The 18,868-nt window shown below is 42.2% G+C and overlaps 1 long non-coding RNA gene across 1 annotated transcript; it reads right to left on the bottom strand.

Annotated features, from left to right (window-relative positions):
- Positions 1 to 3,772: 3,772 nt before the first annotated feature.
- Positions 3,773 to 16,261, bottom strand: LOC140850600 (uncharacterized). The gene is made up of 4 exons (XR_012133541.1): positions 16,120 to 16,261; positions 13,581 to 13,688; positions 5,114 to 5,280; positions 3,773 to 4,487 (listed from the first exon to the last, which is right to left on the bottom strand). It is a non-coding gene; the product is annotated as an uncharacterized lncRNA (long non-coding RNA).
- Between the last annotated feature and the right edge of the window lie 2,607 nt (positions 16,262 to 18,868).

The following is an 18,868-nucleotide window of genomic DNA, read 5'->3' as shown; positions in this document are numbered from 1 at the left end:
GTTGGCAAAACTGGACAGCTACATGTTAGAGAATGAAACTGGATCATTGTCTAACCCCATATACAAAAGTAAATTCGAACTGGAATAAAAACCTGAATGTAAGTCATGAAACCATAAAACTCTTAGAAAAAAACATAGGCAAAAATCTGTTGAACATAAACATGAACAACTTCTTCATGAACATATCTCCCCGGGCAAGGGAAACAAAAGCAAAAATGAACAAGTGGGACTATATCAAGCTGAAAAGCTTCTGTACAGCAAAGGACACTATCAATAGAACAAAGAGACATCCTACAGTATGGGAGAATATATTCATAAATGACATATCCAATAAAGGGTTGACATCCAAAATATATAAAGAGCTCATGCACTGCAACAAACAAAAATGAAATAATCCAATTAAAAAATGGGCAGAGTAGCTGAACAGACAGTTCTCCAAAGAAGAAATTCAGATGGCCAACAGGCACATGAAAATATGCTCCACATTGCTATTCATCAGAGAAATGAACATTAAAACCACAATGAGATATCATCTCACACCAGTTAGGATGGCCAACATCCAAAAGACAAACAACAAATGTTGACGAGGTTGTGGAGAAAGGGGAACCCTCCTACACTGCTGGTGGGAATGTAAATTAGTTCAACCACTATGGAAAGCAGTATGGAGGTTCCTCAAAAAACTAACTAAAAATAGAAATACCATTTGACCCAGGAATTCCACTCCTAGGAATTTACCCTAAGAATGCAGGAGCCCAGTTTGAAAAAGACATATGCACCCCTATGTTTATTGCAGCACTATTTACAATAGCCAAGAAACGGATGCAACCTAAGTGTCCATCAGCAGATGAATGGAAAAAAGAAGATGTGGTACATATACATAGTGGAATATCATTCAGCCATAAGAAGAAAACAAATCCTGCCATTTGCAACAACATGGATGGAGCTAGAGGGTAGGTATTATGCTCAGTGAAATAAGCCATGCTGAAAAAAACAAGTATCAAATGATTTCACTCATCTGTGGAGTATAAGAACAAAGAGAAAACTGAAGGAACAAAACAGCAGAAACTCACAGAACCCAAGAATGAACTAACAGTTACCAAGGGAAAGGGACTGAAGAGGGTGGGTGGGAAGGGAGGAAAAAGGGGCATTACAATTAGCAGACATAACAGAAGGGGGCATGGAGAAGGCAGTATAGCACAGAGAAGACAAGTAGTGATTCTATAGCATATTACTACGCTGATGGACAGTGACTGTAAAGGGGTTATGTGGTGGGGACTTGATAATGGGGGGAGTCTAGTAACCATAATGTTGCTCATGTAATTGTAGATTAATGATACACATGCAAAAAAGAAACATTTCAGGGGGAGACTGAGAGACTGTGTGTGCTGAAGCACTGTGTGGAGTAACCCCAATTACCTCATGATCTGTGAGACATCTGCTTGCACAGGAAGACTGCCAGATGACCGGCTCCCAGACAGTTGCTTAGTGGTTCCCGGGGTGACTTGCCCTCCCTGTGCTGTGAGAACCACAGGGCTCCCCTGTCTGTAATGGCTTCCTTGAGGCCTAGAAATGTTGCCTTGTTTCGCCGGCGTGGGATCCAACTTTGACAATGCCCCTTATTAGAAAGAGCTATTTTGTGAAACAACAGTCATAAAACAAATGAAAAATATTTTTTAAGCAAAGCAGAAACACTTCATATCTAATCAAAACAAGAGGGAGGGGGTCACGTTTTTGTGAGGCAGTCTTCCAGCTTCTGGTAAATAAGCCTCAAAAGAGAGCCTAGAGAGGCTGTACTTGGGGCACCTTGAGGGAGGCCATGGGGCGATGGATGTGGCCTGCTTGTTGGGAAGCTCCTGGAGGCAGGAGGGCCCTCGGGAGGTCTCGAGAGTGTGAGTGGCCAGCTGGAACCTCTGGGCAGAGTAGGGGTGAGCCCAGCACGGAGGACACATAGGTGACTCACTGAGCTGCACCTATCACCCCCTCTATCCCATCAGAGAAGTCAGAAATGAATGGCAGTGGAAGACTTCAGGCTGACTATTGGTACTTTTCACACTTGCCACCTCCAGGTGGCCTCATTACCCCCTGCAAAGAAACGCCAATCCCCCTGCATTGGGGCTCAGGTTGGAGTGCTCTGTCATATGCACCTTTACAGCCTCATGGGTGCTGTTTTGCAAGCCCAGGGCCTGAGGGGCATTGACAGGAGCTCTGTCAGTCCTCGGGCACAGAAGCTTGGACTTGTGTGATCAACACTCACAACACCTGATGCTGTGACTGGGGTAAACACAGCAGCTGCTGAGTTGGCTGGTACCTCTTGCTCGGAGCCTGATGCTAGCCAGAGCCAGGCCCCAGTTTATAGCTCATTTTCCTGATGTCAGGGGAACAGGAGGAGACAGCTAAGGAAAAGCTGGCATTTGGGGCCTTGTCATGCTGTTTGCAGCCTCGTTGGCCCGTAGCCTGCTGGAGACTCACCAGAGGGCTCTCAACCAAGAAAATGAGATTCTCTCTCACAGGCACATCTGTGGAGAGAGCATCATCTCTCTTCCACTTCTGCAGCTCCTCAGGAAGCCAAGGCATACTCTTACGGTGTCCCTTTGAGGTGCAGAATAACGGAAGCCAAGGATCTATCATATACTAGCTGGCAGCTCCATCCAGGAAGTGCCAACCCCAGGGTCACTCCTGGAGGCCCAGGGCCAGCCAGCACAGCCATGTGGAGCTGCATTAGCTCTGAAAAAAATGGGAAGGAGGCTGTGAGGGCTTAGGAGTCTGGAGACACACAGTGGGAAGGTGGCAGACCTGATCCATCTAACACAGAGCATCAACACCTCCAAAGTGCAGGGCATGGTGCTCGATGTTAAGGAAACAGAGGAATCAGACCTGACAAGGAGAACTGACAGGGAGACTGAGCAACAGGCTTCAAGGTGTCTGCAGATCTATTCGTGATCTTTTAAAGGGCAGGTGCTCAGGCTCCACTCCCAAGATCCAGATTCATTTTAAGCAACAGCCCCAGGTGCTTATACAGGGGTAGTTAGGCTCGGCTTTTTGGGGTCACTGGCCTAAAAGGAGCTCAGAGGACTAATGTCCACAGGAACACAGGATTATGGAGGGAAGCTGGAGACACTGACACCAGAGCCAAGTGAACCTTAAAGAACAAGGAGGAGGGAAGATGGTAGAGCAGAGAACGGGCAAGATATTCTAGGCCACTCTCCATAGAAACAAGGAAACAGAGGTGAAAACCTGCCCTGGGACAGGGCCAGCTTCATGGGCACATGACCTGAGGAGACACACAGGCTCTGCACCTGGAGTTTTATGCTGGGTGGTCGCCATCTTGAAATTCTTAACTTTATCTTGAAATTTCTGTTTTGAGCAGGGATCCCTGCTTCTTATGGCCCCAGCCCAGCTAGGGTCTGGGGAATGACAGAAGTTCAGACTTGTGGTGGGAGCAGTAGAAGCGGCAAAAGAGATAAGCAGTGGCGAAGGACCCCAAGCGCTACAGCTAGGTGCTCAGGTCTGTCCCATAAAGGAGAGGCTCTTGAGAGGAAATGAAGTAGTTAAGTTTGCTTTCCACAAAGACCACTCTGTGAGCTGGCCAGGGGTGGGTCTGGGGTCGGCCAGGAGGCTATGAGGACCAGGTAGCAGATGGGATGGTCAAGAGAAACACATGGTGAGTGTTTGGAATTGGAGGTGAGATGAAGAAGAGAAGTCAAAGATGACTCCTAGATTTCTGGCGCAAGCAACTGAATTCTTGTGGGGCCACTAACTGAAAAAGGTACTTTGCTGTTTTCTTCATGTTTCATTTTCTTATCTGCAACAGTGTTTATTCTAAGAACATGTCAGATTTGTTCACATTTGTCAATAAGAGATGTTTCGAACATAAAAATACCTCTTACCTTTTAAGAAGAAAATGAAAGATGGGGAAAAATGTCACCTGGTCCCAAATTCATTCACTTGTATGCATTCAGGGTAAGATCCAGTTTGTTGGTGACAAGGTGGGTGTGCATGGATGAGGCAGCTAAGAGAGGCATCCCTAAACTTGTTTGCTGAACAGAGAGTTTCAACAATAGACCTACAACCTTATTTGCTTCTTTCTTCCTTGAATACCAGTTATTTTTTTCTCTTGCTAGAAGCCTAGCACTGACCTTGAACATATCATTCATGTTGATAAACACATTCTGGTTATTTTACCAGACATAGAAATCTGTGCTTTAGAGGTGACCTCTAAAAAGAGCCTCCTGCAGGTCCCAGCCCAGATGGGCAAGTGTCCAGTGGATCTGAAGCTCCAGGAGGAGTAGTCTAAAGTTAATGCATTTATCTGAGCCCCTTTGATCTAGAATCAGGCAGACAATCCTGATTTTTTTTTAATCCTGGTGAGGCTAGAGCCATCCAGAAGATGTTCAGGCTTTCCTCAGAATCAGTTGCTGTACTTGAGAACTGCCTTTCCTCCGGCATCTTTGAGCTTGAGTAACTTGGTATTACCAATGAAAAACACCCTGAAATATGAATGAATAATTTCAAGAAGAAAAGAAATTAGATTTTGTTCAAATTAGACATCATGAAACTGAGAAACAAGTGCTTCCTTTGAGCCAGTTTATTTACTTGCCAAATCAACTAAATTCAGCTAAGATAAAAGTCCATTACCAACAAGCCCTCACAGAAGGCAGTAGGAAAATATTACTCTTATTAAATAATAATCATTCAATAGATATTTTAAAAACATTTTTCCTATTTATAAAAGTAATACATTTAAATTGTAGAAATTCTGAAAATTCAGCAAATTATAAGATGAAAAGTAAAATCTCCCGTAAACTACTACTCAGAGATAATGCTGTTAACAGTTTGAGGTATTCCCTCTCAGCCTTGTTTCTGCGCACACATTTATAAATTCTTTTCTGAGTCACTCTAAAGTGTGTTAAAGGTAGAGATCGTGGATTAAACTATAATGTTAATTTGAAAACCAGATTAGTTCAGCAACCACGTTTTCAAACCATTTTCTACTAATTAAAGAAATAAAATATACTCAGCAACAAAACTTGTGAAATGCAGAGGAGAGCAAAAGAAGACAACAAGGTCCCTTGGATTCCAACCAAAGAAACTATGACTGATGTTTTATACATACCTTCCAGCATTTTTCTCCACGTGGATAATGCACCTTTCTTACTGATTATTAACCAGTGTATCCTGTTTTCCTGTTTGCATTTTTCACTTCGTGATACAGAATGAATATTTCTCATGAGAAAAATGTTCTGCAACATGACTTTTCATGGCTACCCAGATGGTATTCCTCTGTAGAGACATAAAATAATTTACCTCAACAGTCTCCTATTGTGGGATTTGTAGGTTGTTTGTAATTTGTCATATTTTCAACAATGTCATGACTACCGTACCTAAGAACAACATCTGATTGTTTTCCTATAACAAATTCTTAGAAGTAAAATTGTATGAAAGGATATATATGTTTTATTTTTTAATTGAAGTATGGTTGATATATAGTATTACATTGGTTTCAAATATACAACATTGTAATTCAACAGTTATTTATATATAGTTTTTTCTGATTGAGAATACTAAATTGCCTCCAGAAAAGTTGTACCAATTTATACTTTCACTAGTTCAAGCTTTTGAAAACATGATTTAGCAACAAACATAATGATCTCTGTCATTGAGACACTACCATTTGGGACAGTACCGTTTGGGCATTTAAGGCAGAAACCAGTCTCATGGTGAGGCTACCAGCAAGTATGTGCTCTCATTTAATCTTCACAGCAACCCCAAAAGGAATTCTTTTTTATCCCCATTTCCAGATAAGAAAAATGAGGCAGAAACCTCCCTGCCTTTTCCATTCATTATACCACACTGTCTCTGTGACCACAGACTTTTGCATGACGATCTGACTGTGATGTAGTCAGAGAATACTAACGTGTAACCTGATGCTGCAAACACCAGATACAGCACACCTTGCAGAAAACAGATTCCATCTTAAATAAGTCAGTGATAACATTCTCTTTTTTGATAAATGTAACAGAAAAGACCTTGCCTCTGCATTTATTTTTCAGGTAAAATTAGGTCCATGGTTATATCTTCTTTTCTTGCGGGCTAGAGGTGAAGGGGGAAAGGAGATTGGAGGAGAGAAAAACAAAGCCCTTAGAGGACTGGGCAAGGTATAAGAGCACGTCTTCCAGGCCTACACCGGCAGACCTCCCTCTTTGAATTACAAGGAGGGAATTGCTTTGGTTTCCTGACTGGGTTGCCTTGTTTATCAGCCACAGGGCAACAAACATGCCACAGCAATGAAATAAAGTTGACATGTCATACTGGGGAAAAGGAGTTAGTTATTCAGCAGGCTGACTCAGTGCCATGTTGCAGGTACAGAATGAGACACTCTAGAGAAATTCAGAGTGGACTGCCAGACTGCAGGGTTGCATAACCAAGAGAAACAGGTCTACAGATGACCTAACACACCTTTATGATTTTGAAATTCCTGGATTGTAACAACTGAGAATGAAGAAGTTTCAAGTAGATCTACATTCATTCTTTGTAACAAAATCAATCCAAAGGTTTCATAAAATTGGGGCATTTGATTAACAGTGTCAGAGGTGACAGTTATTTGTCTGGGGAAGCTTATCTATATAACTTCAAATGCACCTACATTTTGATGAAGCCTGAGTTCTACAGTTTTCTGTTTTCTGCCCATCAACTGCTACTGTTGACATCCATCCATCTGTTCTTTGGAAAAACAAAGTGTGGACTGTGAGCCCAATAGCCTTCTGGACAAGTGCACGGAGGGCAGACAATAGACCTCATCCTGTCTAGCCAGATAGCTAAGAAAATCTGCTTATTATTCTGCCAGTACAACAGCAAGGCCCCTAATGGAGCTCTCTGCTGTGGGCCGGCTGGGTGACCTAGCTAACCGGTCAATCACTCCATGCCTCTGCTTCCTTGTCTTTAAAACAGAGATAATAATAAGTAAAATAAAGAAGTCATTGGCTACTGGCCTGTAACAAGGATCCAGAATGCCAGAGCCATAATCCTGCTTACTCAGTTCCAGAGCTGCTTCATCTACCACCTTCCAATGTTCAGGTGCCCTTCATTTATGGGGTGGTGGGAAGAGCTCCAGGTTGGGCATCAGAAAATATTGTTTAGAGTCTATCATTTATTATGTATTGTATGATCTTAATACCAGAATTAGTAGCAGTAGCATTTGTAGTAATAATAGACAACCTCATTTTGTGCTTAGCATTTTATTCTAATCTTATCCTCACAGTAATTTGTCAATGTAGGTGATAGTATTCTCCTTATTATATAGATGAAATAAGTCAGGCTGAAAGAGGATATATAATTTGCTGAAGGTTCCCCAGCTTGTGACCGGGAAGTTGGAATTCATGTAGGAAAACTTTTCCATAGCCCATGATCCTAACCGTTATTCTGCCTTCACTTTTCCCAGTGGGTTTTTGCCCACCAGTAACTTATTATTTGATCAACAGCATAAAGGACATTTTTTGGATCTGTTCAGCATATTTTTTGGGAGGGAGAATGACCCTCCTCCTATTTTAGGGCTAAGGGTTAAAGGGCCCTTGACCAAAATCATCCAATCCCCCAACCATAGAGAGTGGTCCAAGTGGAGTTAGAGTCCTTCCCTTGAATTGATGTACCTACAACATGAGAAAGAATTTTTCTACTGGAGTTGCTTATCTGGGGCTACCTGGGGCTACCTGGGGCCATATTTCTCAAAGTGTGGACAGGGCCTTTCTTCAGGAGAAGAGAATGAGATCTATAGATAAAGAGAAACAGATACTCAGAAATAAAATACAGGTGGCCACTTAGAATCCTTAGTGCCAGTCCAGAGGCCCTGGTTCTATTATTAGTTACTGCTTCCACTCTGTGATCAACCCAGGAAACCATGTAAACCAACAGTCCTGTATTTGCATGAGTTTGAGTTGGGTTTTGTTGCTGGCAGTCAAAGAAGCCCCACCAACAGAGCAGGAGCCGGAGAGCTAGCTGTAGACAAAAGATGCAAACTACATCCCAGTGAATTAAATAGTATTAAATGAGACAATACTTTGAAAATCAAGTTAGTAGGAAATCATATTAGAAGCAGGACACCCTTTAAAAACATTCAGTCCAAACTCTTCATTTTAGAGACATGGAAACTGATTTTCAAATGTATTAAGTAAGCTGCTTAATGTGAGGCAAGACTGGCCGTGATGAGCCTGGGATCTGACTAGATTGAGGTAGCCTCAAACCTTTCCCCATCCTCTTCTCATCAACCACTCTACCTAGCCAGGTAGATGCATGTACAGACAATGGGTAAATAATTGGACAGATAAATTGGTGGGTAGATGGACACTGACTGGTTAACAGATGAAAAGACAGAAACCCATATAGCAGGAGATTTAATTGTATAATAAAAGCCATTAGGAAATTGATGTTAGGCTAAGAAACAGCAAAGTTGAAAAAACACTGGACTTGAAAAACTAGATTCAACTTCTGGCCCTGCATTGTGTTACCAAGGTGCTCCTGTCCATTTTATGAAGCTACATTTCAGTCATGTGTTTTCATTCACAGTGGCTCCTCTAGGACAGGAATTTTCCCTGTGGTTTTTGTATACCTGTACCAGATGTTCAATAGGAATTTTTAAGATGAATGAACAAATTAATAGCATGGTTTTTATATAAGTCCTCTTCCTCACCACCATGAGCCAACTTGGCTCATGGACTCATCCAAAAAATATGATGCTGAATTAAACCCAAACAACACATGCCAAGAGGGACATGGGAGAAGGGGCAGGTAGGCCCATGATTATCCCTTGGCCCAAAAGGCTTCATCTTAATAAACGCTGGGGATTGACCTATTCTTAACCTCCTATAATCTCTAACCCAGGTCTATCTGTTTTTCCTTTCTCTTAACACATTCACATTTCCCATCAACTTGGAAATGTCCTTGCTTTTAAAAAAACACATACATAAGGAGATAAGAGACATTAGATTTCACCTCCCCACCATGCATACAAGTCAATTTTGGTTACATTTCAGATTTAAATGTCAAAAGAAAATCTTTCAAACTTTCTGACCATGGAGCAGGGAGACATTTTTTAAACTAGATCCCCCCACCATCCCAAGAAAGTATTACTCATAAAAGAAAGATTAATAAAGTAAAATTTGTTAAATGTCCACATTTCTGTTCGTCAAAAGACCCCATCCTCCAACTCCAATTTAATTAAGAAATCAAACATGTGTTGGTGTGTGTCACATTTGGGTATCACCACCCCAGAAGTGAAGTGTTTGGCTAAGCTTGCTGGCACACCTGCATGGCAATAATTCAGGAGGATATACTCCAGGCAGGACCTTAATGTTCCCATGAGGGCTTTACCTAGATGATTTAGGGACTAGATGATAGAGTACTGGTGATTCCATGTACAAATTCTTTGCTACCAATGGAAAAAGAATTTAATACATATGACCAAGCAGATGCTATGAATACCTTGAAGGAATGGAGCATATTTTATATCTCTCTAGATCTTAATGGCCTTCAACAGCATCTGGCACAAAAAAGGCCCTTAATACATAAAAGTATAAAAGATAGTATCATCCTCACTCTGATAGGAAAGCTATTCCTTGGGTGATTTTCACCAGGGATTTCTCACCCTTTCATGTTCATTGACCTGTGGCTGACGTTTTCTGCCTCTGTTGCTTATGACCATCATGCCTCCACCCAATACCCCCAAAAAAGCAATCAACAGAATAATCCCAAGAATATGGACATCTATACTGTGTTTTACAGTTTTCAAACTACATCCAAATATAATATCTCATCTGAATCTCCCAATAACCAAGTGAGATCAGGTATTAATCATCTCTAATAAATGAGGAAAACTGAAGGCTGGAGAGGTCCTGTGCCTTGTGCAAGGCCATACAGGTGGTGGCGTCAAAGCCAGAAAACTGGGAAAGATTAGTTTGCCATTAAATGTAATTAAAGGAATAGAGAAAATGAAGAAGACAGCAACTTTCTCACCAGAAACGTGTTCTCTTTTACCCTTGGCTAACTAACAGGGCTGGTTCTGCCTTGTGTCATATACCTAAGAACACATAAAAGTCAAAGGGAAGTGGCCCTCTCTTCGGTGTTTGTTAAGACTCCCCCACTCTCCACATGCCTCCTCCTGTGTCTGTGTTTGATCTGATTTCCCTAACTCTCAAACCTCTCAGATTAGGACTCCAGCTCCTAATATATGTCTAAGGCTTTCCTCCAAATTTGATGAAATTATCAAGAACCAATAATAATGGTTCTTAATAATATTAAGAACCTTATTAATAATGCAGCCAGCTCCTATGGAGCATTGCTCAAGATGGGCCAGCACTAAAGCTCTGCATTATCTCATTGAGTCTCACAGCAACTCTGTGAGGTAAGCCCTATTTTGGGCTCTACTTGAGAAATGAAGAAACCAAGGGACAGACATGAAGCCACAGGCCCTGGGTCACACTGCTGGTAGAGGCAGACTGCAGGCCAAGCTGCCCAACTCCAGACCCTTCACTTTTACCACCACCTCAACTTCCTCTTCTTGGGCTGTACCCCTTGGCTACTCCCACTTGGATTCACTGGCCTTGTTCTTCGGCCTCTCAGCTTCTGGCTTTGCACCACCTCCCAGCTTTGATGAGTTCAGAGCACTAGGTGACAATATTCCCTCTGCCAGCCTCCACCCCGTGAGTCTCAAAATACACCAGGCAAATCTCCAGAAAGCAGATGTCACAGTAGATGCTATTGCATGCCTCTCTGATCCCTCCTTCAGACAGAGGTTCCTATTCCCCCAGCTGCTGGGAGGGGTGGCTGTTTGGGCTCACAGCTGAGGCTGGCTGTCTCCAGGAACTGTCCCTGCCTGACGGAGGTCACCAAGCCCCCCGCCCTCACTAGGAGCAGCCACATCCAATGACTGGTAGATGCTGGATATGAAAACCAGCCTTCTAGCCTCAGCTGGAGCCAACTCCAAGAGCCACCCACCCCCCAGGGCTCCAGGGACGGGGGATGCCTCTGATGCGGCTACTTCACGCTCAACAACTCCCACCTGCAATTCTGCTTATTTTGCTCTGCAGCAGGTGTTGGTCCCAAGAGTGCTGCATGCACCTTGCAGCCTCAGGCTTGCATTCCCGGGAATCCTACCTAACATGGAATTTAATCACACATCTCTGTGCATGGCCACATGCAGACTGTGATCTCATTCTTGTCCTGGTGTTTCAATTTTCCTGCCCATACGCACTCTTTTTCTCTTATTCTTTCAGCCCACTATCATTTTCTGGTTTCCGTTACTGTGTTTATAGGGTTCACGTATACCCTGAGCCAACAACAGAGCTGTGTTCTCCCTGCAATTCTTCTATGCTTCCTGAGAATGCCCAAGAGTGGGACCCAAGTCCTGAGGTCAACCAGGGGCCCAAGACCTGCTAATCGTGTTCTTGATGTAGCCTATACCTTTGGGCAATAGACATGCTTAAAATTCATGTACATAAGATGTAAACGAAACAGACATGGGCAGGAGTAGATATCTCTTTCAGTGTTAAAGATGGTGTGCATGCCTACATGCAGATTTGGGAGTCCTTGGCTAGTGTCCCTTTTTTCCCCTTAGCTCAGGCCCTCACTTCTTCCATGTCAAGATACCATCATAAATTCTCACAGACCTATTTACCTCCTACTTCTTTCACTTTAATCCGTTGGACATTCTGCTGCCAGATGTATCATCCTAAATGAAGCCCTCAACATGAAGTCCCCTCCCTGCTTAAAAACCTTTATGCTCTCCACTGCCCACCAAAGATGGTGCCCATGCCTCACATTAGCATCCCAGCCCCAATCTGGCATGGCTGAGAGCCAAGCAGGCTGTTCCTCGGCTTCCAAGGCAGCCAGCATTTTCTGGCCTTTTTGGTATTGTTCTTTCTCTTTCCTTCAAACATGTACTAGGAAATACTGATCCATACAAGGAACTACAAGCAGTTGGACTGTATTTCTCTAAAAACTTCACCATAGCCTCCCTTAATTTACAGTTGTTTGTGTATTTGGTTCTCTTCCTCCTGGATTATATGCAGCTTGGGGGACAACATACTAATCTCAGTACTAGAACAGTATCAGACACATAGTGGGCTCTCAAGAGAGTGTTGTTGAAGTGATTTTTCATGTTCCAGAGGGACCAGAGATTTACTTTCTTCCTGTTCTCCCTGACTTCCCATCAGTTTTCGTATTCCTAAAATATATATATATCAATGTTATAGGATACAATGATTTAGTCATAATAAACATAATGCAACACACAGTGTACTGAGACACACCCCTAAAACATGCCTTGGGAGAAAAATGATCTAAAGCCTAAGGTAGAGTGGAGGGAAAATGACGTCACTGTTTTAACCTAACAAGAAAAACAATTACAGTTTTTAAATGATGATACTCAAACAGTGGACTAAACTCAGGGTAGAGAGAGGCCCTATAAAAATAGAAGGCTATTTAGAAATGAAAGAAGCAGATGGTAAATGTATAAACAATTTCTAGAAGAGAAGGTGAATATTTTACTGAAGGAATTCAAAACCTAGTATAATACCTCTTGCCCTTCCCTAGACAATTGGACAACTGGCCATTTCTGGCTTGTGGGGCTGGGATCAGGCCTGGGTCTGTGGGCTCTGACCATCTCTGCCTATCAGTTCAGGTGGCTGTCCTCCCTGACCCAGTGCTGCAGACAGTGAGATCATTGTATCACAGCACAGCCTGCAAAGATAACTGTCTCACATTCAAGCACATTTCCCCATTATTTCCTTGGTGTCCTGTTTCCCTGCCAAATGGCTGGAAGCTTCTGGTAGGAAGCAAATCTCAATTTAGCCTCAAAGATAATGGAAGAAGTGGTGAGATTCAAAGTTTCTTAGTGAGCACAGTGGTGGCTCTGAGTTGCATTTGGACATGCTGTCCTAGTTCTCCTCCTCTGGGCTTTCGTCACTCTATGTCACTGGGACTTCTCTCTGGATGGGTGGCCCTGCTTCAGCTGTCATTGGCCCTGGTGGTGAGAAAGGAATCTTCTCTCCCCTACTTCTCCTAGCAAACTGATGTCAAATCAGACACAGGCTCCGTGTCTAAAAACAAAGCCATCTAGGAGGATGAGGTACTAAGAATGCTCTAGAATAGATGCAAAGTCAATGAGGGAACTCAAGTGGATAATGGTATTTGTAGGAAGGATCTGTGCAACGTGAAAAATTTATCCTGATAAATACTTGTCCATAACATCACTTGTTTCTTTATTGTATAGTTGCCTTTATAGATGGTCAAGAGAGGCTCTGGCTGCACTTTAAAGGGTCCCACAGACACACACACAGTTGGGTACCACTTCACTAAAGGTCCAGTGTTCAGTGCAGGCAACTGTAATCCTAAATATCCACTCTTCTGACCAACACTGCTCAGGCCCCAGGGACACCTCTTCATGTGCCTTGTCCTGGGAAGAAAATGCTGTGCCTCCAAGTACTGACGTGTGAGCACCACTAGTGACTTCAGAAATGCCCACACTCTGGAGTGTAGAGAGGACTTAAGCAGCACAAGTGCTGATGTAAGAGAAAAGACAAATTCATTACCTTGTTAAATTCTTCCTCTCCAAAGCATCGTGAAGAATTTTTTCCTAATAGTGCCAAGAGTCCATTTTCTTGTTTCTCTTCATATTCCAATTCAGGATTCTCGGAGTACTAAAAAATTACACACAGTGCATGCAATGGCTGCACATACATTTTAGCCAGCATTTTGCAATATTACATAATTCATATTTCTCTTCCTTTTATATATATAGTTCTAGACATGTTATTTGTAAAACCAGTTCTTGAAATTAGAAACTGAGTGGACTTTGCTAGAATTGCAAAGTCTTATTTTTATAAAAGTATGCACTAAGATGTAATGTTTTAAATATCCTAGAACCTTCAAATCTATTTAAATAGGTTTATTTTAATTTTTGATATTTATTATTAAGTGACTTGTACTTTGGGTATAATGGATAATTTTAAATATATTGGAAGAAAAAAACTTTTTTGAAAATATACCTAAAATAATTAAAATTTTGACTTCTTGCATTAACATTAATTTACATATTGATTAAAACTTCAAAATTTTGTATATTTAAATATAATTACATTTATTTTAATCTGTTAGATAATTTCCATCAATGGAACAGATTGCAAAAATCTTGATTATAAGAATTTAATTAATGATTTTGCTGAAACAAAAGCAAGAAAATGAATTTTATTAAATAAATGTATAATAATTTATGAATTTATATGTGTTTGTCCTTATTACTCATTCAAACCCTGTTAACCAAATTCAGGCTTACAACTGGTTAGATTCCTCCTCTTTTGATATTTTGCTGAACCTTAGGCATCAAAAAGCCATAGGTCTAAAAGTATTTTTCTATTTTGTGTTGTGAAGGTATGTCAAAGTAGAAGGATGGAACATATCTTTTTAGCAGTCTCTTAGCCTAACTTATAATTTTAAACAACTAATATGTGGTATATGAGGCCCCAGCCCAGCAAATGATAGGAGGATGCAGCTTACCTGACTTCTCTGATTGCTAGAGTTACAGCGTTTTCTACTGTTATTGAGTGCTCACATGGCGATAGGCACCCTACTAAGTGGTTTCATGTACTACTTTTGCCCTCCCCCAGCCCTTTGAGGTAGGTACCATTCTGTTTTAGATGAGAGGGTTGGGGCTCAGGAAGGGAAGTCACTTGCCGCTGTCACAGTGTGATGACCAGGTGAGTGTTCCCTCATCCTGCTCCTGGGACTCCAGATCTCTCTCTGCAACTATCCCCACTGCTTCCCTGGTCTCCTCTCCTTGGCAGAGGCTGACCAGCTATGTCTGTGCCCTGTTTGCTTCCTAGAGACCCTTTGTCCAGTACTTTAATTGTGTACAGACCTGGTATATACCCCTTTATAAATATCTGGATACATCTATTATGGATGTCAAGCTCATTAGATAATATAAACACACTGCATGCCATGTGCAAATAGGTACTTGCCAAATGACATTTGCGGCATAATTATATTTGTAAAACCTTCAAAACAACGTAAATACCTAATACAATGAACTGAATTCATAAACATCAGTATAGCCATTCCATGGAAGGTGATCAGATGTGGGAATGATGGTGATGAAGGCCATGATAACGTGGAAAATAGCTATGACAGATACAATGTTAAGTGAGAAACATAGCACATAGAATTACATGTACCATGTCAGAATTAGGCAAAAATTAATGTGCACATGAAAACACACTTGCAGGAAAGGAAAACAGGAAATACAACTTAATCTTAATAACAGTTGTTTAACAGTGAGTATTAATGTATCAGAGTGATGTTTTTCCTTCTTATTTTTTTTCCCCATTTTTAAAATGTTTTGGGATTAGGTTAGTTTCATTTCACACTGAAATTTCTTTTTCTAAATAAATACTATATATTTAGAATGCATCTTTTCTGAAAGGAAACAATAATGAATTCTGGCACAATTTCTTGTGATCTGTGATACTAACCTACTTATTTGTGTGGCATGCCTGCCTCCCTGTTCTGCGCATTCTTTAAGATGAAAGCTACCCTGGCTGAGGAGGCTCTCCAGAGGTCTGCTTGCCTTTGGCAAGATGCATTTTAGAGATCAAGCACTTTAGGCTTTATCTTATAAATTAGGAGGAGCTGAGATGAAAAGACCTGAGGACTTTTAACACAAACTGTGCAAACAGGAAAGTTCTATAATTTCTAAAGGAAATGCTGTCCATCAAATACTCCCCAGGGACATGGGGCCAGAGTGTGTGGCCAGAAGCTAGATAAAGGTAGCATGTGATCAGAATGCCTCCTTGCTCCAGTGACTAGGGCCTCTAGGCACATCACAGCTCCCACGGCTTGGAGAGAATTCTGGCATTCTCAGGGGTGGGCCAGATTGGAAGCAAGCCTTGAGAACCCTAAGAACATCTGTGAATAGCCAGGAAGAAACCCTCAGGAGAAGCTGGGACGAAAAGCTCTTTCCAGACTTGCCACCAGCTCTGTCACACATCTGCTTCGCCTGTGCCTGCCTTGGTCTTTAATATAGACAACACAAGACTTACTCAATGATAAGTGCCCAGAACAGGAAAGACTCACCCAGTGGAAAAATCATCTCCTGTCTCTCTTCTCATCTCTCTTCCTCACTGCCCTTCATCTGAAAACCCACTGAGTGCCAGCTACCTGCCCAAAACTGAGAGCACATAAGCACATTAGACATGGCATGGCCCTCAGAGAGCTTGAGATCTATGCCTTCCCCCTGAAAGGGTGTTTCCCAGGAGCTTGTGGCAGATGCGGGATCTCAGGCCCCACCCTCACCTACTGACTCACAATCTGGATTTTAACAGGTTCCCCATGTGGCTAGCAGGTACTTTGAAGACTGACAAGCACTGGCCTGTAGGACTCTATGGGGACAAACCCAGTTTTTGTGAATGTAGCTATTTTAAGATTAAGGGTTGGCATTCTTATTTAGCTTTCACAAACTATTTTAGCTTATTTTACAAATATCACCCTTATATTTGACTGTTACAGGATCCTCAGGCTCAGTCACGAGGACAGTTATTGTCTGGAGGAGTGGAAAGTCCCGTCCAGGAGGCTTTGTGCAGGGGACAGGCAGGGACAGTGAGAGGAAAGAAGAGGTGGTGGCGATGAGCTTCGGTGGAGGAGTGGCCAGGAAATCAGGAGTGTGGGCTGAGCCCCGCCACGTAAGTGTGAATGTTCTGGGCCTGAGCAGACAAGTTTTGAAGGGAAGCCTTCCTGGTGGCTGCATCTGAGCGGATATACCTTCCCCTGGGGCTCAGAAAACCAAATCGATTCCTGTGCTTTGCCTCCTGCACCAGCAGATGGTTGGCTCAGCTGTGCAGCAGAGGAAAGCCTTCAGGGGCACTGGAACACACCAGTGGCTCAAGGGCCAGGAAACTCGTGACCTCTGCCTCTCCCCTACAATCCTGCTGAAAGGGGGCTTTTAGGGATTACAGAGCTCTTGTGGTGTTTTGTTTGTTTGTGGAAAGAGAAGATTTTCTTTGCTCAGGTGGGCCTTCCCTCTACCTAAATAAATTAAATTTGAGACAATGCACGTGTCAGAAAGTATGCTTTAGGAATAGAAAGGATTGGGAGTTTTGACCAAGGCTACAACATTTCTTGATATAACTCCAGACCTTACTGGCATCAAGAAGTGGCAGGAGTTAAAAGCTAAGGTGTATAGTCCTCCCTGAATCTTCAGAATCTCCAGCCACAGCCCTGAGCATATCTCCTTATCATACAAGTGAGTACCTGTAATCTACAGAGAGTACCTGTGGTCTTCCCTTCCTTTCAGCCCTCTGACTTTCTGTTTCATTGGGTGGAAAGCACCTCTTGTATTAGAATTTAGTAGGCAGGAAAGGTGTAGATGAAGATTAATGTTTCCTTCCTTAGGAAATTACATGTACCGACAGCATAGTTTATGTTGTAATATACTCTATATGTTTTTATCAGTGCAGAAAGAGTTAAGTACATTTATTCCATAGGGGAATAAAAACTGAGTTTCTTTTTCCAAGGGTCTATGAAGAAACAATTTATAAAACACAAATCTCTCGTATCTAATTGCTGTACTCTTAAACTCTACCCTGGCCATAAAGAATCGGTCAAAAGAGCCAAGTCCAAGACAAAATTCCTAAGAAAACTGAACAACCTGGCATGGGAGAGGAAATATCTGGGGCAGACAGATAAAAATCCCTTGAACACTGTTGACATGTAATTGCAGTCCACCCTGTCACCACTGTAAGGACAAACTTCATTGCTCCCTGGAGGAACACAGCTGTTAGTCAACCTACATACACCCATGAGCCCAAATGATGTAAGCCACAAGCCATATTTCTCATTAGGAAGGCAAAAACCTTAATATTTGCTGGAAATTGTTGTGGCTTAAATTCACATTGGTTTATCTGAAGTCTTATAACATCTTTTCTGGGATACATTGAAAAATGTTTGATCACCCTGTAGCAGAGAGTGTAGATTCATGCCTCTACTGCAAGTTATGGGAAGCTGACAAAAAGAGCCCAATCCATCTTTTGAAGGGAGATGAGGGTGACTCATTTCAAGAGAATGGGTAGCACACGGGGCTTCAGGTCCCTGTCCACTCGTACTTTGCCTATTTTGATGAGGAATTAAGTTTATATTGGAAAAATTATTTATATTAACACATTTCAGATGGCTCATGTATTAGTCTGTAATAGCAGAGTGGCTTAAATAATAGACATTTATTTTTCACAGTTCTGGAGGCTGGAAGTTAAGATCAAGGTGCCAGCAGATTCAGCTCCTGGTGGGAGCCCAGCTCCTGGCTTGCAGAGAGCGGCCTTCTCAGTGTCCTTGTAGAGTTTGCTGGGGGCGCTGGTGTCTCTGTCTTCTAATGAGGACACTGATCCCGTTATCGGAGCCTCACTCTCAGTCTCATCTAAACCTGATTAACTCCAAACGCTCCATCTCTAAACACCATCACACTAGGGGTTAGAACTTCAACATATGAACTTGGGGTGGGATGGGGTGGGGGAGACACACAAACATTCAGTCTACAACAATTTCCAAATGGGAAAATATAACATGAACTAACACGGTAGCAGAAGTTATCAGAGCCCTCCACAACAGCTATCTGCTGATCAATAATTTATTTATTCATTTACAAACACTGATGGGCCACAACTTGAGTTACATTGCTTTAGACACATGCAAACTAGACTCACCCTTCTACTTCCAATTGTTAGGCAGGAAAATAGATATGAGTGGGGTGGAAAAGAGAAAAAGACCCAAAATTAATCAATTAAAGCTCAAAAAGCCAAGAGCAACTTGGCCTGGAATGTTTGAATATTTCCCA

The sequence above is a fragment of the Manis javanica genome, chromosome 7 (genome assembly GCF_040802235.1).
Source record: "Manis javanica isolate MJ-LG chromosome 7, MJ_LKY, whole genome shotgun sequence".
NCBI lineage: Eukaryota > Metazoa > Chordata > Mammalia > Pholidota > Manidae > Manis > Manis javanica.
Note: the sequence above shows the minus strand (reverse complement) of the source record. Positions and strands in the feature narration are given on the sequence as shown.